This window comes from Musca autumnalis, unplaced genomic scaffold (assembly GCF_047663935.1).
Source record: "Musca autumnalis isolate F117 unplaced genomic scaffold, ASM4766393v1 scaffold_3, whole genome shotgun sequence".
Classification (NCBI taxonomy): domain Eukaryota; kingdom Metazoa; phylum Arthropoda; class Insecta; order Diptera; family Muscidae; genus Musca; species Musca autumnalis.
In genome coordinates this window covers 102641829-102666407 of record NW_027411866.1, presented here as the reverse complement: position 1 = coordinate 102666407, position 24579 = coordinate 102641829, and the positions used below count along the sequence as shown (strand labels likewise).

Below are 24579 nucleotides of genomic sequence, written 5' to 3'. Positions count from 1 at the left end.
ACATTCTCATTGTCAGTTAATCAGTGCCATCATATTTCAAAGCGTCTCAAATTTACATATTTCAGTTTTCATATTTATTTGCCGTGAAATTAGTCAATTCAAAGAAAAAATGATTGGAATTTAAAATAAATATTTATTCGAGTTGAGTTTAATTGAGTTCTCCTCCAGAGCATATTATTGTTGATGTAAATTATACGCACTCCCAGTAAGTTTAAATTAATAGTAACGAAGGTAACGAGTGAATTACTCACAAACCGAAACAATGGAATTAAGTTATTCAAAAATGCTCGAATCTACATCGAGATAGATGAAATTACATATTTCCTCTAGGTGTAGCTTGGCAAATTGCCATCCCCGACAACTACAACCAATCTATGGCACTCCTTTCCGCTTTCTTTTTTTTTTTCTTTCTTATTTTCTTCTATTATTTTGCAAATGTATGTATAAATAATAGCATTGTTATTTGCAATAAACGCCCTTAATTTATCGCTCATAAATAATCATCATCGTCATTATTGTTCGTTAGTTGGTTATCATGAAATTATATTTAAATGCAATTGAAATAGGGTTTTTGTTGCTACTGTCCACCCACACACACACATTATCATCAACAAGGACATTCAATAAATACGTAGTGGCATTTGTAATTTGCTTATCACACAAAACACAACATGACGTGATGACATTCTTCCTCTTCACATCGTCAAATGGCATTTGTTGTTCAGTTGTCAGTGTGCATTCCCTAAACAATGGAGTTCTAACTAACCAACGACATTTATGTGTTGTTATTTCTATTCTTCTCAGCAGGCCATATTCTGTCACTGATAACAACTACAACGATGATGGGCAATGTGGGAAAAATATGATAAATTAAATTACATAAACATAACTAATTTTTAAGAAATTTGAAACAAACATTTGCTAAGAAACGAATCATAGAAAGGTTATATTGAGCACTATGGTCCCAAGCAGCGACAAATTTCGAAAAAAACAATAATTTCTAATAATTTTAAAGTAGAACTTAGAATTTAAGCGGACTTATATAGAAGGCCTAATTTAAAAACGAAATCATGCCCGAAATTTCGTAAGTAGCAGTTCGGAGAAGTTTTAAATTGTGAAAATATTTGTTAAGAAAATCGCGCTACTTTTTTTAAAAAATATTTTTGTCTGCGGCGCGCCGCGGCGCATTTCGTTTTTCAGAAAGTATTTGAATATTTTTACAAAAACCTTTTATCTTTTTAAATTGTGAAAATATTTTTGTGACAAATCGCGCGATTTTTTCAAAAATATTTTCGCCTGCCGCGCTTTTCGTCTTTTAGAAAGTATTTGAATATTTTTACAAAAAATTTTTAACTATTAACTTGTGAAAATATTTGAAAATCGCGCGATTTTTTTTTTACAAAAATATTTTCGACATCAGCGCTTTTTGATTTTCATAATGTATTTGAATACTTTTTTAAAAACTGTTTATCTTTTTATATTGTGAAAATGTTTTTGTAAAAAATCGCGCAATTTTTTCACAAATATTTTCGACTGCACCGCATTTCGTTTTTCAAAAAGTTTTTGAATATTTTTACAACAAGTTTTTACCTTTTTAAATTGTGAAAATATATTTGAAAAAATTCAAAATTTTACCCATTTCGAAGGAATATTGAGACCACAACCTGCAAAATACCGAAAAAGGTGTAGACTTATACCGACAAATTTCGTATGGAAAATTTTGTACCCCAAATGAAGACTAAATACCAAGTTTCAACAATTTTGGTGGAATATTGATGTCAAAAACTTCAAAACACCGGAAATCCTGAGGTACCGTTCTATGGGGTCTATATAAAGGGGTGGACCTATACCGACAAATTTCACATGGAAAGTTTTGTACCCAAAATGAAGACTAAATACAAAATTTGACCAATTTCGTTGGAATATTGATGCCACAAACTTCAAATTCAAACTTCGTGGACCATTAGCGACAAATTGCATATGGAATATTGTATACCCCAAATTAAGACTAATTACCAAATTTCAGCTATTTCCGTGGAGTATTGAGGACACAACCTTCAAAATTCCGGAAATAGGGAACTATCGTGCTATGGGGCTGTATGAAGGCGTGCACCTATATCGACCATTTTTTGGGGGAAAGTTTAATACCCACAACGAAGACTAAGTACCAAATTTCAGCCATTTCGGTGTGATAATGAGGCTAAAACCTTCAAAATACTGAAAATCGGGTGGTATCATTCTATGGGGGATATATCAAAACGTGGACCGATGTAGCCCATTTGCAATACCAATCATCCTAGGAATAATAGAAACTTCTATACCATAGTACGAAGCTCTATCTTAAAATTTGCGAGCTGTATCTTGATTTCAACAGACGGACATGGTTATATCCACATAGAACACGGTGCTCTTGAAACAATTTTAAATGGAAGGTGCTTACACCTCGAAAGTTTTTGCGGATTCTGAAACTACAATGTTAGTAGATGAGAAAAATCAAAAAAAAAAAAAATCGCCGGAGCGCTTTTTAAATAAATCGCGATTTAAGTTGACATTTTTAGGGGTTGTTCAGGTTTTCACGATTTTGCGTAGAAACCGCAAGTCCTATCAAAATGGGACTAAAGAAAATGTTGTAGCTATAAAAATTCTCTACAAGATCGATCTTTATGGTATTTTCGTAGTTTTTACCATTTTTGAGATATAGAAGTTCAAATTGGGACAATGTACTGACTGTATCGCCCCCTTATAAAACAATGTCATGTAGGGTGCGCCATAACTAACTTTTGATGAAAACCGCTTACACAGGGAAAGTTTTTGTGAATTCTGAAACAGCAGTGTTCATAGATGAGAAAAATCCAAAAACAAGGAAAAATCGCTGTAGGGATTTTTAAATAAATCGCGGTCAAAATTCAAATTTTTAGGTGTTTTTTAGGTTTTCACGATTTTGCTTGGAAACCGCAAGTCCAATCGAAATGGAGCTAAAGAAAATGTTGTAGCTGTGAAAATTCTCTAGAGGATTGACGTTTATCATTTGTTCCCAGCATGCACCATTTTTGAGATAAAGAAGCTCAGTTTACATTTTTAGGTTTTTTTGTTAGGGTTTCGCGATTTCGCTTGAATACGGTAAGTCTTATCGACATGGGACCTGAGAAAATCTTAAAGCCATGAAAATTCTCTACAAGACTGGCTTAAGTAACTTATCCTAAGTTGTCACATTTTTTTAGATATATAAGTTTAAGTTGGGAATTTGCAGTCATGACATTGTTTTATAAGGGGCGATACAGAATTTAATTGATTTTGAATTGTCCCAATTTGAACTTCTATATCTCAAAAACGGTAAAACCGATGATAATATTATAAAAGTCAATCTTGTAGAGAATTTTCATAGCTACAACATTTGTTTTAGCCCCATTTTGATAGGAATTGCGGTCTCTAAGCAAAATCGCGAAAACCTAAACAACCCCTAAAAATGTTAACTTAAATCGCGATTTTTTTAAAAAGCGCTCCGGCGATTTTTTTTGTTTTTTGATTGTTCTCATGTATAAACATTGTAGTTTCAGAATCCGCCAAAACTTCCGAGGTTTAAGCACCTTCCATTTAAAATTGTTTCAAGAGCACCGTGCCGGATTTTCGGTATTTTGAATGTGGTGACCACAATAATCCATTGAAATGGCTGAAATTTGGTATTTAGTCTTTGTTGCGGGTATTCAACTTTCCCCTTTCAATTTGTCTGTATATATACACGCCTTCATATAGCCCCATAGAACGGTATATCCCAACTTTGGATATATCGAAGGTTATGACCTTAATATTTCACCGAAATGGCTGAAATTTTTTATTTAGTCTACGTTCCAACTGAAATCCGTCGGTATAGGTTCACGTTTCGATATAGCTCCCATAGAACGGAACCTTCCGATTTTCGTAATTCTGAGGGTTATGACGTCAATATCCCACCGAAATGATTGAAATTTTTTATTTAGTCTTCCATGGGGTTAAAAATATTCAAGAAGAGAATTATCAGTATAGGTCCACATCTTCATATATCCCCCATTAAAGCGTACCTCTTGATTTTCCGTATTTTGAAGGTTTTAGCTACATTATCTTACCGAAATATCGGAAGTTTAGTATTTAGTCTTCTTTTAGTCTAAAAACTTTCTGCCAGAAATTTGTCGGTATAGATCGAATTTTGATATAGCCCCCATAGAACGGTATCTACCGAATTTCGGTATTTTGAAATTGCTGAAACTTGGTATTTGGTACAATCAATTCTACAAGCCAGAACAGAAGGAATACGTTACAGAGGAAGGCAAGAGATGTCCTGGCTCCAAAATATTTAACAATGGACAGAATTCCGAAATGCAGAAAATTTAATAAGTGTCGCAAGAAATAGAGAATTATTTTCTTATTTTGTCAATGATATATAAAAAAAAACAAGTGAGAAAAGGCTATGTGATACCCTACACCACTACCTCTGTGCATAATCTTTTCACTCCAAAACATTTCGTTTAGGGAGATACGAAAGTTTTCACCTATCTGGCTTTTATACCAAATGACTTGAGGTGAACTGAACCAAAATAATTAATATTTAATTTTATATTTGACTAGCTGACCCGGTCCGCGTTGCTGGCCCGTTGTTTGGGTTCTCCGTGTAAACTTTAGTTATCTATCCAGTATTGATACACCCATAATTAGGCATCCCTTTAGAAACTTCATAATATAAATCAATGTTTTGACATAAATTCCATATAATGGTATCCCCCAAATTTAAGATATAAAATCTCTTTTATTATACCCTTAACATTGCTATATATTGGATTGTTGGTCTCGGTTGGGGTCGTATTTATTACTGCAAAGAATTGTTGGTATAGGTCCACGTTTTGATACAGCTCCCATAGAACGGTAGCCACTGTTCAGTATACGTTCTCGTTTTGATATAGCTCCCATAGAACGGTGGCGCCTGATTTTCGCTATTTTTGGTGTATTTAACCTCATTCAGCCCGACGAACGTAACGCCTTTTTTCTTCGCGCTCTATATACAATAGTGGTAAAATACCCCTCAGCGAAATGTATGTTCCTTCGGGATATGTATGGCAACATTTATATAATTCATAAAAAAAAAATTACTTCTATAAATTGTAGTTGTTATTATCGAGATTTTGCTGTATTTAAAAAATGTATCTTTACCTAGCTATTCCAAGGACTGAAATCAATGCTCATGAAGTTTCACTTCCCACATTTTGAGATTTTATCCCTAAAATTCGAACACGATCGTGGTATTCTGATTCCAATGATGGTATTGTATTGTATATCAATAACTTTGTCTGATTTCCAATGGATCTTTCTGGAATTTCGATCTTGTGATATCTCAAGTTATCCGGATTTTACTGTATTCCAAAATGTGGAGTTGATCGCGCTATCCCACTTATTGTTTAGTGTTCAGCGTTTATAGCGTTTTTTAGGCACGCTTACAAAATTATGTATATTATCTGAAATAATAAATGTTTGCAAATTTTGTGATGACCGCGATATTTCACTTCCGCGAAGACCCTTCGGGGTCAAGACAGTAATTACAGTAGTATTGCAAACAATCTGTAAACAATACGTTCAAAAATATCATGGACTTCAGATTTAAAAAAAAAAATTTTTTTTTTTTTGATGGAGAACCTCCGGTCACTACCCTTAGCCGTATTAAAAAAGCTCACGACCGCGCTATCCCACTTGTTCAAGCTAGTGTTTATATCATTTTTGTGTCACGCTTACTAAAATTATGTATATTAATTGAAATAATACATTTTTGAAAACTTTGTGATGACCGCGATCATTCAGGGGAAACAATCTGTAAACAATACGTTTAAAAATATCAAAGATTTCATATTTTCTTAAAAACATTGTGGGGGAGGACCACCGGTCACTACTCTTAGCCGTATAAAAACAGCTTACGACACACAGTGTTGCCGCTTTCATACAAATGTGGACAAAAATAGAAGGCGTTGACCTAGGTTGATGAATTTTTGCACAAGTATTTATGAGGGCACAGGAATAAAAAATATCAACTTTGGTCCATATCGGTTCAGATTTGGATATAGCCCCCATATATATCTTTCCCCGATTTTGCTATAACTCGGTCAATTTTAATCGTATAGCCTTCAAATTTAATTTGTGATATTTTCTTAGGCTCCTGAGTAGTTTCACCAATTTTCGTAAAAATCGGTTCAGGTTTGGATATAGCTCCTATATATATCATTCCCCGATTTTGCTATAAATCGCTCAATTTTTGATGAATACTCTTCAAATTTAACATGAGATCTGGGAAAGATATATATATAGGGGCTATATCTAAATCTGAACCGATTGCTGTAAAAATCGGTGTAGGTACTCAGGGGCCTAAGAAAATAACACATGCTAAATTTGAAGGCCATTCGATCAAAATTGAACGAGTTGTAGCAAAATCGGGAAAAGATATATATGAGGACTATATAAAATCTGAACCGATATATCTCAGAAGGTTGCAGGGATGGGCAGAATGTTTTTGCACATTTTGATTTGGAAGAGATGTCCAATTAACGGAAAACAGGAGCCAAGGTGGCAATAGGTGGCAATCAAAAGATGTGCTCTACTAAATATTAAGAATTTTGAATTTTTTTTATCAAATTTAAATTTTGATTTCATGATAACGGTACATTGCCCATGTGCAGTTAATGTCCACTTTTTGTACTAAAACGTTATATTTATAGCCCACTCATCAAATCACCATCCAAAACTTTTAGTATTATCAACAAATATTTCAGAAAATGTTATTTTAAATGTCGTCTAATTTTCATATGATTATCGCCTTAGATTACCTGGGAAATATTTTTAATATTTAAAGAGCTATAACTTCATTATGGATGCACATATCGACAAAATTCTTTCAGATTCCTTATATCGGATGTGTTTACTGTAAGAAAAAAACATAAGCATATGTAAAAGTTAACATCACATTTTTTGATTTTTGTCCACGCGGCAGCACTGTGCGACAGTTCTAATTAATTGAAATAATACAATTTTGAAAATTTTGGGATGACCGCGATATTTCACTTCCGCGACGACCATTCAGGGTCAAGACTGTAATTACCATAGCATTGCAAACAATTTGTAAACAATATATTAAAACGTATCTTGAATTTCGCGGTTTTCTTAAAAAAATTGTGGGGAGGACCACCGGTCACTACACTTAGCGGGATAAAAAAATAGATTACGACCTATTCTCAGACCTAAAAACTCCACATACAAAATTTCATAAGATTTCTCAATCGATTTTTCGGAATTTCTATATGGTGACATCTTAAGTCATAGGGATTTTACTGTATTCCAAAATATGGCGTTGACCGCGTTATCCCACGTATTGAAACCAGTGTTACAGCGGTTTTGTAGTCACGCTTACTAAAATTAGGTATATTATCTGAAATAATACATTTTTTAATAATTTGGGATGACCGCGATATTTCACTTCCGCGACGACCATTCAAACAAATATATAGCCTATTTTCACCACCGGTGTTCACAGTACATTATCTGAAATTTTCAAGAAAATCTATTCAGCCGTTTTTGAGTCTATTCGGAACATACAAACATACAAAAACAAACATACTAACATACACACATTGCCTTTTATATATTAGACTAGCTGACCCGGTCCGCGTTGCTGGCCCGTTGTTTGGGTTCTCTGTGTAAACTTTAGTTATCTGTCCAGTATTGATGTCAATGTTTTGACATAAATTCCATGTAATGGTATCTCCCAAATTTAAGATATAAAATCTCTTTTATTATACCCTTCACATAAATGGACAGTTTAAAGCGCTTTGTGACCCACATATAATGGTCGGTGCAGGTCAATTAACATTGCTATATATTGGTTTGTTGGTCTCGGTTGGTGTCATAAATATTACTGCAGAGAATTGTCAGTATAGGTCCACGTTTTGATATACATAGCTCCCATAGAACGGTACCGGCTGATTTTCACTATTTTTTTAGGATTTAACATCATTATCACACCAAAATGGCTGTAATCTGGTTTTAATATAATTTAAAGATGCGAGCATAAATATTCGGATCGACCAAAAGACACGCCTTTTTCTTTGCGCTCGGTATGCAACAGCTATAGGTTCACGTTTTGATATATCTCCCAAAAAAACAGTACCTCCCGATTTTCGATAGTTCGGAGATATAGCCACTGTTGGGGGTCGTAAACAGTCTTGCAGAAAATTTTCAGTATACGTCCTCGTTTTGATATACATAGGTCCCATAGAACGGTGGCGACTAATTTTCGCTATTTTTGGTGGATTTAACCTCATTCAGCCCGATCGAACGTAACACCTTTTTTCTTCGCGCTCTATTTTACCACTATTGCATGGTAAAATACCCCTCAGCGAAATGTATGTTCCTTCGGTATATGTATGGCACCATTTATATAATTCATAAAAAATTACTTCTATAAACTATAAACTGAAATCAATGCTCATGAAGTTTCACTTCCCACATTTTGAGATTTTATCCGTAATTGTAATATTTTCAAAAATCGGACACTATCGCGGTATTCTGATTCTAATGATGATATTGTATTGTATATGAATAACTTTGTCTGATGTCCAATCATTTTTCTGGAATTTCGGTCTAGTGACATCTCAAGTTATCGGGATTTCACTGTATTCCAAAATGTGGAGTTGATCGAGCTATCCCACTTATTGTTAAGTTTTCAGGGTTTGTAGCGTTTTTTATGCACACTTACAAAATTATGTATATTATCTGAAATAATAAATGTTTGAACATTTTGTGATGACCATGATATTTCACTTCCGCGAAGACCATTCAGGGTCAAGACAGTAATTACAATAGTATTGCAAACAATCTGTAAACAATACGTTCAAAAATATCATGGACTTCAGATTTTTTTTTTAAAAAATTTTGAAGGAGAACCTCCGGTCACTACCTCCGGCCACTACCACTTGTTCAAGCTAGTGTTTATATCATTTTTGTGCCACGCTTACTTAAATTATGTATATTAATTGAAATAATAAATTTTTGAAAACTTTGTAATGACCGCGATTTCAGATTTTATTAAAAACATTGTAGGGGAGGACCACCGGTCACTACTCTTAGTCGTATAAAAACAGCTTACGAACGTTCTAATTAATTGAAATAATAAATTTTTGAAAATTTTGGGATGACCGCGATATTTCACTTCCGCGACGACCATTCAAGGTCAAGACAGTAATTACCATAGCATTGCAAACAATTTGTAAACAATATATTAAAAAGTATCTTGAGTTTCGCGGTTTTCGTAAAAAATTGTCGGGAGGACCACCGGTCACTACACTTAGCGGGTTAAATAAATAGATTACGACCTATTCTCAGACCTAAAAACTTCACATACAAAATTTTATAAGATTTCCCAATCGATTTTTCGGAATTGCTTTATTGTGACATCTCAAGTTATCGGGATTTTACTGTATTCCAAAATATGGCGTTGACCGCGTTATCCCACACATAGAAGCCAGTGTTATAGCGGTGTTTTATTCACGCTTACTAAAATTTGCTATACTATCTGAAATAGTACATTTTTGAATAATTTAGGATGACCGCGATATTTCACTTCCTCGACGACCATTGAAGAAAATATATAGCCTATTTTCACCACCGGTGTTCCCAGTACATTATCGGAAATTTTCCAGAAAATCTATTCAGCCGTTTTTGAGTCTTTTCGTTTTTGAATAATTTGGGATGACCGCGATATTTCACTTCCGCGACGACCATTCAAGAAAATATATAGCCTATTTTCATCACCGGTGTTCCCAGTACATTATCTGAAATTTTCAAGAAAATCTATTCAGCCGTTTTTGAGTCTATTCGGAACATACAAACATACAAACATACTAACATACAAACATACTAACATACACACATTGCCTTTTATATATTAGATTAGCTGAACCCGGTGCGCTTTGCTACCCCGACTTAGATAAACATTAATGGAATGTTTTTTTAATATTTTAACGTATAAATATAGGAGATATGAAGGCGTTCTCTATCCATTCAGGGCTGTTTTGGAGCTACTATGGTATTTTTGTATGTTTCAGGAGGTAACACTCCTCCTGAAGCCTTTTCGACTATAAGTATTCCTAAGATAGTTATATACTCATAGAGTATTAATTTCTCTTTATTTGTACAGATTGGATTTGGAGTGAATAAAATTAAGAATAGAACCACGTATGAGAACCTTAGGTTTGAGGATAGTTGTAATTTATTTTATAAATGGGACTTATTTTTTCCAGGTCATATACCTAATAACATATTGTGATATCTTAAATTACTCTTAGGATAACTCCCACTCGTATTCATAATTTGTACTCAAATTATGATTTAGTTATATAATTTTAAAACATTATTCTTAAGAAGTCTCTCAAAGATATAATATTTAAAGCTGTAGCCTTGGTCAATTCCTTCTCAACTATAAGTACTTTTGTATATAATGATGACTTCTAAGTATCTTTAAATTTCATTGAAATTGGACATACGTAACAAAAACATGAAAATATATATGGGAGCTATATTCAGATCTGAACAGATCTCGATATCATTTTGCACATTTATTTTTACACCAAATCTCGTCTCACATTCCAAATTGCAATGAAATTGAACATACATAACTTGTTTGGTGCACAAAATGCAAAAAATCGGCCGAAAATATATATGGGAGCTATATTTAAATCTGAACCTATTTCGATATAATTTGGCACATTTGTTTCTAGACCAAATTCCGTCACATATACCAAATTTCATTGAAATTGGACATACATAGTGTGCTTGGTGCATAAAATATATATGAGAGCTATATCCAAATCTGAACCGATTTCGATATAATTTGGCACATTTATGTCTACATTAAATTCCGTCAGACATTCCAAATTTCAGCGAAATTGGACATAAATAGCGTGTTTGATGCATAAAATACAGCAAATCGGCCGAAAATATATAAGGGAGCTATATCCAAATTATAACCGATTTCGATATAATTTTGCACATTTATGTCTAGACCAAATTCCGTCAGACATTCCAAATTTCAGCGAAATTGGACATACATACAGTGTTTGGTGCATTAATTACAGGAAATCGGCCGAAAATATATATAGGGACAATATCCAAATATGAACCGATTTCGATATAATTTGGCACATTTGTTTCTAGACCAAAGTCCGTTACACATTCCAAATTTCAGCGAAATTGGACATATATAGCGTGTTTGGAGCATCAAATGCGGAAAATCGGCCGAAAATATATGAACCAATTTCGATATAATTTGGTACATGTACATATTTCTAGACCAAGTTCCGTCACACGTTCCAAATTTTATTGAAATTGGATATAAATAGCGTGTTTGGTGCCTCAAATACATGAAATCGGCAGAAAATATATATAGGAGCTATATCCCAATCTGAAACGATTTCGATATAAATTGGCACATATATTTCTAGGCCAATATCCATCACACATTTTAAATTTCAGCGAAATTGGACATATATAGCGTGTTTGGTGCATAAAAAAAAGAAATCGGCCGAAAATATATGTATACGGGAGCTATATCCAAATCTGAACCAATCTCGATATAATTTGGCACGTTTATTTCCAGACCAAATTCCGTCACACATTCCAAATTTCATTGAAATTGGACATAAATAGCATGTTTGTTACATAAAATAAGGAAATCGGCCGAAAATATATGTATGTGGGAGCTATATCCAAATCTGAACCGATTTGAATATAATTTGGTAAATTTATTTCTACATCAAATTCCGTAACACATACAAAATTTGGAGATTGTATATGTAATAGTTCTAAAGATATTTGCATTCAAAATCTAAATTTTTTGGAGGTACCTCCGGTTTTGATGTTATATCTTCAGATCAACGCGAAATTTGAAAAAATGATATAGCCTATTTTCATTCCAGGCCATGTAGCAATGTACCTTAAAAACTTCAGTAAGATCTGTACAGCGGTTTTCGAGTCTATAAGGCACAAACAAACAAACAAACAGACAGACAAACAAATTTCAATTTTATATATATAGATTACTATCGACATCACCAACATCAATATGCTTCTATCTGTGTGAAAATTTCGTCATGATCCGATCAAAATTCCGACCGGTAGTGGAAAAAGTGGAAAAAATTTATGTTTTACCGACTATTGCGATATCTCTAGTATTTGACCACCTACGCCAACCTACTTTGCATAATTTTAAAGATTGGATTTTCTACTTTCTTAGTCAGGCTTTGCTTTTACGTAGATGGTCCCCAACCAAAGGTGTGATATTCGTCATTATTATTAAAATCGAAAAAAAATGAAAAGTTGGGTTCTATTAGCGACTATTGGGATATCTTCGTTGTTTGACCACCTACGACAACCTACGTTACATCGTTGTAAAGGTGATATATATACCCCTTACAGACGCTGAAGTATTTGCTTTGGAATAAAATGTTGACATTTTCTCCAAATACGTTTTTTGCCCATTCCCTGAATATTATCCGACCATCACCAAAATCAATAGGCTTCTTCATCTGTGAGACCCCCATTAACTCTTAAAATTTCGTGACGATCCGATCAAAATTGCGACCTGTAGCGTGATTTCCAAAAAAATTAAAAATGGGATGTTTACCGACCATCGCGATATCTCCGTTATTTGGTCACCTACGCCGAAATAGTTTGCATCATTGTAAAGATGGAATCCTCTACTTTCATAGTCAGGATTTGCTTTTGGAAAGTCCCCAACCAAAGCTGTGATATTCGTCATTATAATTAAAATCGCAAAAATTAAAATTTGTGTTTTATTTGCGACTATTGTGATATCTTCGTTCTTTGATCACCTACGATAACCTACTTTACATTGTTAGAAAGGCGATATTTTCTGCTTTCATTGTCAGGTTTTGCTTTTGGTATACCCAATATAGAAGCTGAGTTATTCGCTTTGGAAAAAACGTTGTCTTTTTATCCACATAAGTTTTTTGCCCATTCCAAGCCCTGAATATTATCCGACCATCACCAAAATCAATAGGCTTCTTCCCCTCCGGGACCCCCATCAACATCAAAAATTTCGTGACGATCCGATCAAAATTGCGACCTGTAGCGTGATTACAAGGTTTAGATGGACAGAGGGAGAGACGGACAGGCGGACGGACGGACTGAAGGACGGACACACAAAGCCAGATCGACTCTTGTCGAGACATTCATTTTGGTATATATAAGTATGGGTCTACGACCATTATTTCGATGCGTTACAAACTTTTGGGCAAAAACCAACTTATAATACCCTCCCCACATAGTGGTGTAGGGTATAATTATATGATTGCTTAAATCTGGAGTATTCCCCCATTGGCTTAACTTCATCATTACTTTCTTTACTGAGAGTAATCTCGGCGAAGGGAATTATCGGCTTTTCAGTTTTTTTGTTTTTTTTTTTTTTTTTTTTTGAAATGATGATTTCTCATGTTAATGAATATGATGCTCACTTTTCGGCTTTCCCAAAGTAAACACCAGAACAAAATATTTGCAAGCTGACAGCACGATTCAACTAAAAAATCATGGATTTCTGTAAGTTGAAATAACGTCAACACAGTTGGTTGTGAGTATGTTGTTGGAATTTAAAAATACCGTTTTGCGCGTGCCTTCGCTTTTTTTTCTGTTTGTTTTGTTATAGTTGAAGATCCAATCATATGATTGCTAAAGTCTGGAGTATTCGCCCACTGGCTTAACTTAATCATTACATTTTTTACAGAGAGTAATGTTTACAAATGAATGATGAAATCATGATATTGGTGGCGATCAGTAAATTTTGCAGGCTGTTAGGGCGTTTTGTAAACATTACTCTCCGTAAAGAAAGTAATGATGAAGTTAAGCCAATGGGCGAATACTCCAGACTTAAATAATCTTAAAAAATTATACATGAAATGTAATATGGTCGCTAACATTCGAACATCGCACATGCAATAAAGAAGAAGATAAAGGAAAGAAACTAATTATCCCATTTTACTTCAATACAACTCATGGTGTAAACCCTCCACGACAAGTTCGGCTCGTCCGAACTTACTTGTTGATAATATCAAAGTGTACTTACCCTCATCAACATTATGGCTGAGGGTAAAAAATAATAAACATTTAGAAATATACTTAAATTTAGAAAAATACTTAAAAATGTTAACAATATATTTTTATCCAGCCAAATTACCTCAAAACAAAAATGTGTCTTCTTATTTAATTTATCATTTACATTAACCATGATTTATTCAGAGCTTTCATATTCAAATTACCCTTTCCTCATCCAATGTTTATATTTTCTTAACATCAATGACAACCTAATATTCGTAACACAAGCGGCAGCAGTAAGAAGCTTCACTAGCAGCAGTTCAGGCGCCCTTTTCGCATTGACAGTGATAAATGTTCAGGAGTAGCATAGCGCTTTTATTATTTGTTACTCTTGTTGACATTTATCAGCGATAAAATGACAATGCACAACAAAGAGAGTGAGTGGACGTGAAAGGGTGTATTTGTGGTTTAAAACCAATGGAGCCAAACAATGCCAACAACAAAAGTGTTCCTTTAAGCATCCAAGTTTTGCAAAGGGCACAAAGGAATAGTATATAATGGATAATATTACAGAAGAAAAAATCATTACAAATTCTTATATAATCTTACACGCTGTAGCTTGATAGAGCTCATTAATCAATAACGCATTATTTTATGATGAAAGACAAAAAATGAATTGGTGCTGGTAGTGGTACTATTGGAACACAAATACAGGGTGTGCGTGTGTGTGAAAAATCTGTCATTAGTAGGGCAAATGATGATGATTCACTTGAATGGAATTAAAGCACCAAATGCAAATATGCCATCACAGATGACAACGACGATGACATAAACAAAGAAACAAAAAACACACCCACACCATTACATAAACACATATGCCGCCAAATTGTGTCAAACACTTAACATAGTGTGCGTTTTTGAGAAAGGGTAAAGTGTATTGAGTTGAAAGTAAATGTGAGCTAAAGAGACTTTCGTTAGAGACATCGTTAGCAAATGTTTTTAATGATGATAATGACAATAAGGAAATTGCGATGACTTGACTTCACAGCCAACAGATACATTTATAGCAGGGTCGCGCTGTCTTTGCAAAGAAGAATAGTGAGGGCGCCCACTGAGTTGTTTTTGCATTTGCTTCTCTCTCTCACGTACAGTGTACGTGTAAATAAACAAACGATGAATATCATGTGGTTGTTGTTTTTTTCACCCATGCATACACATATGCTGTAGTATTGATGGAAATATTATGGGCGACGCTGATTTATAGTCAACAACACCCCCACAAAAGCACACATTGACTTTTATATTTTTAGCATTAAACCCTCCAAACATTTTCTATCGCTTGCTTGACGCAAAAGTCACTGAAAACGGATTGTTGTGTCTACTGCGACAGTCGCATTTGTTTCGGAAAAGACAAAAATGACTAAAGAAACTGTTCCACTTATGCGGTCCAAACTCTATTATCGCTTCCGTCACTGTTGTATGTTTCTTATGCGATTCATTTGGAGTGTCGCAAGCGGGGCACTTTGAGTGTGCATTAGGTACTCATGCAGGTACCGTTTACGAAACTTTCAGTAGTGACGCAACCGACAGTATTTGTAAAAGGCTATTTAGTTTTTTATTCTTTATTCAAACATATTATTATTATTCATTTGAATTTAATGTAACTGCGGTTATAAAAGATGAATTTTATTTTAAAATTTATCAAAAAAGAAACAATTTTTATAATACAATGCAACTTTAATAACCGCATTAACATTGAATTCAAATGAATAATAATACGTTTGATTTACTTTTTTATAAAAGTTGTAAATATACAATAAAGAAACTACACAGCTTTATTTTCATTTAAATTTTTGTATCAAGTTTGCACCGATTGCTAACAGAACGTCACAAGAACTGAAAAAATCACGTCAATCAACTCATGTTTTATTCTACTTATTTGCTTCCATTACAATTCGCTTAACTGTTTGCAAGATAAATTGTTTTTGTAATGCTGCCACTATTGTTTTGAAAACATTACTCTCTACTCCAGACTTTAAACATTTGTTTTTGTACAACATAATGTGTCGCTTTTTATAATACCGTAAGTCGCGCAGTTGTGACCACATACGGATAAAAAAGCGATAACAACATATTTGTTCTTGTAAATAGACAACAATCGTATTTTTAACTGAATGCAGGCACTTTACGGAGACGCATTTACTGAGAGAAGATATATTTAACTTCCAAATGTTTGGAGGGAAAGAAGAGGAATTTATAATTAAAGTTCAATCTGTATTTCCGCAAAAATGTATAAAACTGGATAAAAATCAATCGGCTTTAATGACAGCGATATACACTCAGTCGATGACCATAAATTCACTTTGTCAAAAAAAGGGTTCTTATGCTAAGGAAGTTCCTCAAATAATGGATCTGATATTGATAGCCACTGATATGATATTCACAAAATCCACTCAGCTCAGCGCTAAAAATGGCCTAACCCACATGTTCAAAAAAATCAAAAAAGCTATGGAGATCTACCACGAACCTTTTGAAATAAGTACTAAAAAAACTAACTATTACATTGTATAACACGTTTTTATACCCTTTTATGCTAACGAGGGTAAATACACTTTCATACGTTCAAAATGTGCCTCATCGAAATAATGGTTTTAGACCCCAAGTATGTTTGGACGAAATCCGTTTCAAACAATTTGGAGTTGATTTAGCCATGTCCGTCCGTCTGTCTGCCTGGCTAGAGGGCACGATAACTCTCGAACGCATCCTCCGAATCAGTCCAAAATTTGACATTCGTTATATTTCGTCCATACTTAGATTAACTTCGAAGATAAGCCATATCGGTCCACTCCTTCAGGTACCACCCCCATAGAAGTTCAAATCCATACTTCTTGAGAAAACAGCCCGAGAGATGTAGAAAACCCCTACGGCACTATATGTAGAGCACAATAACCCTGGAACTGATCTACCCATTTGCTTCAAAATTTGGCCTTCGTCATATGTCGTCCAAATTTAGTTTCAGTTCGAAGATGGACAAGTCCATGATTCCTGGCATATTGGTCCTAAAGTTATACTATATCTATCGAAAAGATATGGCTCAAAAAATAAGATCGACATAACGTCCTTTTTTTATTGAAATTAATTATTATTTTTAATAAATGTGTACAAACAGCAATTCTTACGTTTTATCGACCAAAAACTGGCAAAATTTGTTGAACAGGGTGGTCCCGTTGTGTGGGGTCTGAACCAAAACATTGACCTATGTAATTTTTGGTACGAAGGATTCATATCTTCCAAGAGGTCGAAATACCAAATTTCAGCCGAATCGGTCATAAAATGTCGCTAAAATTCACAAAATATCTAAAATCGAACGGTACTTTTATGTGGGGGCTATGACAAAAAATGGACCTATTTTCAAAAAACTTACACATACTTGTTTTCTACACTCTGAAACCCTTAAATATGAATTTTAAGAAAAATCGGTTGGTAGATGTAGGTATTACCGTTCTATTTCAATTGAATACTACGTACAGTCACAACAGGTATTTACAAAAAATTCTCCCATCTTAAAATAAAAAAATCCACTTTATTTTAACTGTGGCAAATTTGAGCAAGAATTTATTTCTCAATTTATTAGTTCAGACCCCTATCTATCTTCCAAAATCAATTTGGAGGTGGACAAACTTGGACATTTTTTTTAAAGTATAAATATATTTTAAAAATATTTGTAAAATATAATTTTTAATATATATATAAAAATTTATTATATTACGCTAATTTTTGTAAATATTATAAAAGTACTCATGAACAGCTTCTCGATTCATAATAACTTTGGTCTCACGTCTGTATATTTATGCAGCGACGCAATACAACAAAAATTGTATATTTTACAGCACAAAGTCCGTTTTATTTTTACATAAAAAAGTATCAACTTTGGTACTGCGACAATCAACGAATACTAACGTTATTTACAAAAACTAATTATTTTCAGATGACTTGAAGTGTTTTTTGTTATCCTGTGCAAAAAAAAGTTAAAATTTCGAAACTTCAAAAATAGGGTTTTGGCCAAAAATTTCCTGATTGAAACCTATGTGCATTCCTTTAAGTATCTCCTACGCAACATTTTAAAATTTAAACCCTAATTCACATCATTGTCGGCAAGTTCAAATGTCCAAAAAAAGCCAAAAATTCTGAAAACACCCTAAATACATTCGATCTGTCCGTAGATGAAAATTTCAATTCACATAGGCTGCGTTTATATCTCTGTCGGCAAAGACGACTGATCTATTTTTACTTGTTATTCTTTTTTTCAGTAGGTTGTTCTAGCGGCCTCATTTACAACGGCCCAAAAGCTCCAAAACCCTGTCGGCACACTACAATGGCTATTGTGCAATATAACTCTAAAACGTTTACAAAAATTTCTTCCAAACTTAGTAATTTACTGGTTTGGTTACTACAAATTCCAAGAAGTGCTATATCGGAAGGGTGCCTCCCTCAAAAGTTTTTCGCTTCAGTGCAGTTCGAGAATCGTTTGCAAACTTCTACCGAAATTACTTCTTGTGGTCCTGTTTACAGCAATATAATGTGTTTCGTTGGCAAGTCCAAACAAATATTTGTTTAGATTTAATATAAATACAAACCCAAAAGCCACAAAAAACAAACGCATGCACCAGTGGGCGCTTATTGAGATCAAGGGAGCGTAAATTTCAATGTGAAACACATTGAGATGTATGCTCACTTGCTCTAATTTAGCGCTCACTGACTATCTCGAACATATACATACATTTATAAATGGTGGTGGTTTATTGCAATGCATAGAAATACCAAAAGGCAAAAGCAACAACAGACGCATAGATACATATATGTATATTTGTATGTATATAAAAAATATATTGATGTAATTACAAATATTAAATGCGATTTCTTCTTTGTGCAATAAAATATTTCCATTTCCATATTTCTTTGTGCAATAAAATATTTTTGATTCAATTATAAAATTTCCAATTATAAAATGTATTGGACATTTAATTTACTTAAAAGCACTATTACTTTAAGAAAACGCGAAAAAACTGATTTATTCACTCACTTTACCGTCTTTACTCAACGATTGTCTTAAGAAAACTGAAGAAAAAATAGCAAAAATTATTCATACCATTGTTTTCTTTTCCCATTCACCTGCTAGGTTACCCAGCAAAATTTGACGGAAGGGGTTCTTTGCGATGACGTGATTTCATGTCATCTTTTGCATTGGTTCAAAGGAAGTCGTGGAAGATCCGATCTTTTCATTAGGATTTGAACCAATGCAAAGGAAGTCGTGAAAGATCTGATCTTTTCATCAGCATTTGTACCCATCGATCCAATAGAGATGATGTTTGTGTTTTTATTTACACACCTGTTTATTTTCATTTTGGTATGTTCCAGTATTGCAAAAATCTACTAATTTTTACTATTTTTTCCGATAACATAAAGGAAAAATTGTTATCGTAGTAAAAATAAGTAGATTCTTGCAGTTTCTGGAACAGACCAAAGTTGTTAGAACTGTCGTCGTGATGTTGTCTTACATTTTCTGCATATCAAACAACTAAAACTTCTAAACAATTGGTATTATATGAAGTCCCAACCATCGAGCTAAAAATAGAATCGGACTGCACACATTGCTATTTTAAAAGTTCCCTTGTCTGTTCTAAATCTGACATAGAATGAAATCAATCAAATCTCGCTTCTTGGAATTTGAAAAAAAGTCCGAAAGGAAAAGGAACAAGAATCTGAAAATAAAGAAGAAACTACTTTTGGAAAGAAACAATTAAAAATAAATTAATTAAGCATAAATGGTATTTTCCATAAAAGTCTCTCCTCCCCGTTCGTTACATTTTGTTCTTAGAGATCCCTAAAGCAAGCCGGGTTGTAGATCCCTACATATTCCGTCACTAAACAAAAGAGTATAAATTACCAAAATGTTGTTATAAAATAACAAAATTATAAAATAAAAGTAATTTACGAAATAAAAATACTTAAAGGAGTGCATTTGGAGTCCATGTCGAAATCTGAACTGGTGATGGGAAGATAATTGAAAAAACCTTTTGTAAGATGAAAGAATATCAGTTGCGGAGAACGGAGGAAGTAATCTTTTGCGTTGCAGCGGTGGTGATTACATTGCAATTTTGGATGTAAACTTTTGAAAAACTAAACTGATAAATTAATTGTAGCTATTTCATGAATTCGTTTGAATTAATAAAGAGTTTTGTTTTTCATGAAAACCATATTTCAATACAGCATTTCCATTTTCCAAACAATATGAAAATTTCATGCCAAGGGGTTGGTGAAAATGACATGCCAAAGCATTGGTTAAAATGACATGTCAAAGCATGGGTGAAAATGACGTGTCAAAGCATTGGTGAAAATGACATGTCAAATCATTGGTGGAAATGACATGTCAACGTATTGGTTAAAATGACATGCTTAGGATCCAGAAAAGAACGTCATCTTTTGGGGTCCACGCTCATATAAAATTCATCGATGAAGATGCTAAAAAGATGACATGCTAGATCACTTACACCCATGATTGAATGTCATCTTTGGCATCGAACATTTTGCTGGGTAGTTAACAGAAAGAAATTAATGCTTGTGGAAAAAATCGCAACAACAAAGCACAAAAGGCACGCGTTTTGCCGCATACACACCACCAAAGTAAAAACAAACTTTTTACCCTCCCGTTTTCGCTTCTGTGTCTTCTACTACACCATACATACAGCTCTTTATTATAAAATAAGCGAGAGCCCTGTTGTTACTCTCTTTGACAAAAATCCTCTCTTCACCGATAAGAAATATGACTAAAAAATATGTTGGTATCCAAATACATATTCAATTGAGATATGTTACAAAATATTGTGAACGTATATCGATTTTTTTAAAACCAACTTACTGCACATTTTAAACCAATAGCCCTCCAACAGGTTGACCAACATCTGTGAGCTTTATTAGCCCATTCCTGAATATGGCCTTTCCATTTAAGTTTCCTATCCAGAATTACTCCAAGGTTTGACAAACGTTTATTGCCTTATTTAGGAAAACGAAAGCTTTTGCTTTCGTTTTCCTAGAGAATATATATATATAATTCACTTTTCCGGGATAATATTTTGTTTACGAAAGAACTTACATCCCCAGACACGACATATTTTAAGAAGTAGAATATGTTAACTGAGGATCAAGTTCGAAGATGGATCATATATATTCACACCTTCGTCCACTCCCCCAGAAAGTTCAAAATTGTTAGCACGAGTGCAGTTTAGGGACACTTCTCGGATTGAGAAAAATTGTATTATTATATAACAAAATTAGTATACACTCCATATAAAATAGGAGCGTATAATACAAATATATAAATGTGGCTAAAAGTGTCAAAATACCGAAAGGATAACACCAGAACATTTTCTATGCTCAAATCCTGCAATGCCGATGTTATTCCTCTTTAGTGTAATTAATTACAATTTCTATAAAACTTCTCAAAACATCACCCCTTGCATTATGAATCTAGGAAGAGAGCTCAAAATTTTTAATAATTTAGGTCAATGATTTCATTGTAAACGTCGACGAAATTGAAAGGAAGCGTGTACATGTTTGTGTTAAGACATGTGGGTATGTGTGTGTGACAATGATGTTGTTCTGATATTCAGCTTTAATCCATACATTTCACGTCCTTCGTTGTTAGTTCAACGTAACTGTGAAAAGTGTATGTAACAGCTTTTCCTCGTTGTATTTCATATTTAGCAATCATTATGAGAAATTAATGATGTAATATGAAAGCTTGTTACTGACTACTTGTTTCTTTTTAAGAGCATCATTAGTAAGTTATAGAATCTAGGTTATGAACTTAAAAATGTTTTTATATTCTGAGAAAATCTACTTTGTTGCCATATTTAAAGACATGTTGATTGCCGTATTTGATGAGTAGAAAAGAGTAGTAAGGACATTAGAAGAGCTATGTATGAAGAAATTTGAAATTTACATTTCGATTTTATGAAGTGCGTATTATGTATGTTTTTTGACGTTTGTAACCATATAGTGGTTTTGATTTCCTTTATTTTTTGCTGTGGTGATACTGCTCATCAGCAAAACATGTAGATATGCTTTCAGATTTTTTGACTAAAGGTTCCAGAGATATCGCGCCTTGAAAAAGTCAAATACTGTAAAATCTTTATGCAAAGAAATAATTCTGTAATATTGGTTCAAATAGAATAAATCTTATTTTGCATTTTTTATATCCGCTAAATACTAAACAAGTGAGCAAAGGCTATAGTCGCGACGGGGCCGACTATGTAATACCCTACACGACTATCCCTGTTCATAAGCTTTTCACTCGTAAACATTTCTATTAAGGAAGGAACTAAAGTTTTCAAATATCTGGCTTTTATACCATATGACTTAAGGCGAACTGATATTTAATCTTTATATATAAAACTCAATTGTCGTTTGTTGGTAATTGAATCAGTTGAAAACGGCTGGAGCGATTTCGATAATTTTTTGTGAAAATGTTAGTCATAGTCCAGTTAAGGTTTTTATGCAAAGAAAAATTGACCACGCCCACTTTTCCGCCCACTTTTATAAATATGTTATATCTACGAAACTACTCAACAGATTTTCATTTTGAAATTTTCAGGGAACGTAGAGTGATGGCCCCCGGTTGAAATAGGATCGGGCGGGGTACCTCCCCTATGCCCTATTTTTGTAATAATGCAATATTTGCAACAATTACAAATGTATCGCTTTGAAAATTAATTTCCGAGTCAATGGCGAGTGTGTCTCCGACCTTACGTGCTTATTTGGGGCATTAAGACTGGACAACGTCCACTTTTTTAAATATGTTATATCTACGAAACTACTGAATCGATTTTCCTGAAACTTTCAGCGAATGTACAGGGTTGGTTCCCGATAAAAATAGGCTACATATCTTTTGACTTTCGGATCGGGCGGGTACCTCCCCTATGCCCTATTTTTGTAAAAATGCAATATTTGCAACAAATACGAATGTATCGTTTTGGGAATTTATTTCCGAGTCAATGGCGATTGTGTCTCCAACCTTACGTACTTATTTTGGGACTTAAGATCCGACCACACTCACTTTCTAATTAGGTTATATCTACAAAACTACCGAAGGGTACTTCCCATATACCCTACTTTTTTAAAAATGTTATACTTACAATAATTACGAATGTATCTATTTGTAACTTAATTTGCGAGACAATTGTGGTTGTGTCTCCGACCTTACCTACTTTTTTAGGAACCAAAGACTTGACCACACCCACTTTTTAAAATATGTTACATCTACAAAACTACTGAACCGATTTTCCTGAAAATTTCAGGGAATGTACGGGCATTTTTTTTTTGAATTTTGAAGGGGGCATATTTAAAAAAACGCCTTACCTTTATGAATAAAAATCAAATGTTTTCATAACCCAACTTAGGTTTTTTGTAAAGAAAAGTTTACCACGCCCCCGAAATTCCATAGAGGCGGGGTACCTCCCCTATGCGATACTTAAAAAACGTTATATTTGCAAAAATTATGTATGTATCGGATTCAAAATTTACGGATTAATCTACAATCTAGGTACTTCTTTGGGGCCTATAGGCCCGACCACGCCTGTTTTTTTAATATGTCATAACTGCAATACTACTGAAGGGATTTCCATAAAATTTGCAGCAAAAGCTCAATGTTAGCCGTTATTATGTATATTTTATGAATTTCGGAAGAGGTGGGGTACCTTCCCCATGCCTTTCTGTTAAACGCTATACGTATAAGCCAAACTTATGATTATATCCGTTTCACCATACATTTTGGTAGGCAATGAAGTTGTGTGCACCCTAGGTACATATTTGGAGCCAAAATACCTGCCCACTTTTTTAATATGTTATATCTTGAAAACTGATGACCACGCCCAATATTTTCAAAACATTATTTTTCCAAAACTACTGAACCTAATTTTCCGAAAATTTTCAGGAATATTCGGTGGTCCAAAATGCTATATATTTGTAGACGAATTTCGGGGCCTATTATTTTATAATCGCTATATTTGCTACACTTATGAGTACATCAGGCTGCAAATTAGTTTTCGAGGTGGTTGCGCCCCCGATCAAGAAAAACTATATATTTACAAATGTACTTAAATGGTAAGGTTCAACGGTCCATCAGCCATGAAAAGCTAAAACGTATAAGTCTCAATAAGCGGGAGAATTCGATTTAAACTTTTATAATTAGATCGCTTTAGGATAAAGACAGGGGACATGGACGATAATCTATCCTAAAAGGCACAAATTGGCGAAAAAATCCGACAAAGTCCGTAAGAGAAAAGAAAAGTTACAGACTAAATCTGTTGATAAATTATAAATCCTTCTCGGTTTAAATATGGACCGAAGAAGTGAGGTAGAAAATACCTATTTTTGAATTGGCAAGCATAAAGTCGATAAAAAGTTGTC

The 24579-nt window shown here is 33.8% G+C and overlaps 1 protein-coding gene across 1 annotated transcript in view; it reads left to right on the top strand.

The window, feature by feature from the left end:
* SPR (G protein-coupled sex peptide receptor) overlaps positions 1-24579 on the top strand; it is a 313996-nt gene that overhangs the window by 259500 nt on the left and 29917 nt on the right. The window lies entirely within an intron of this gene.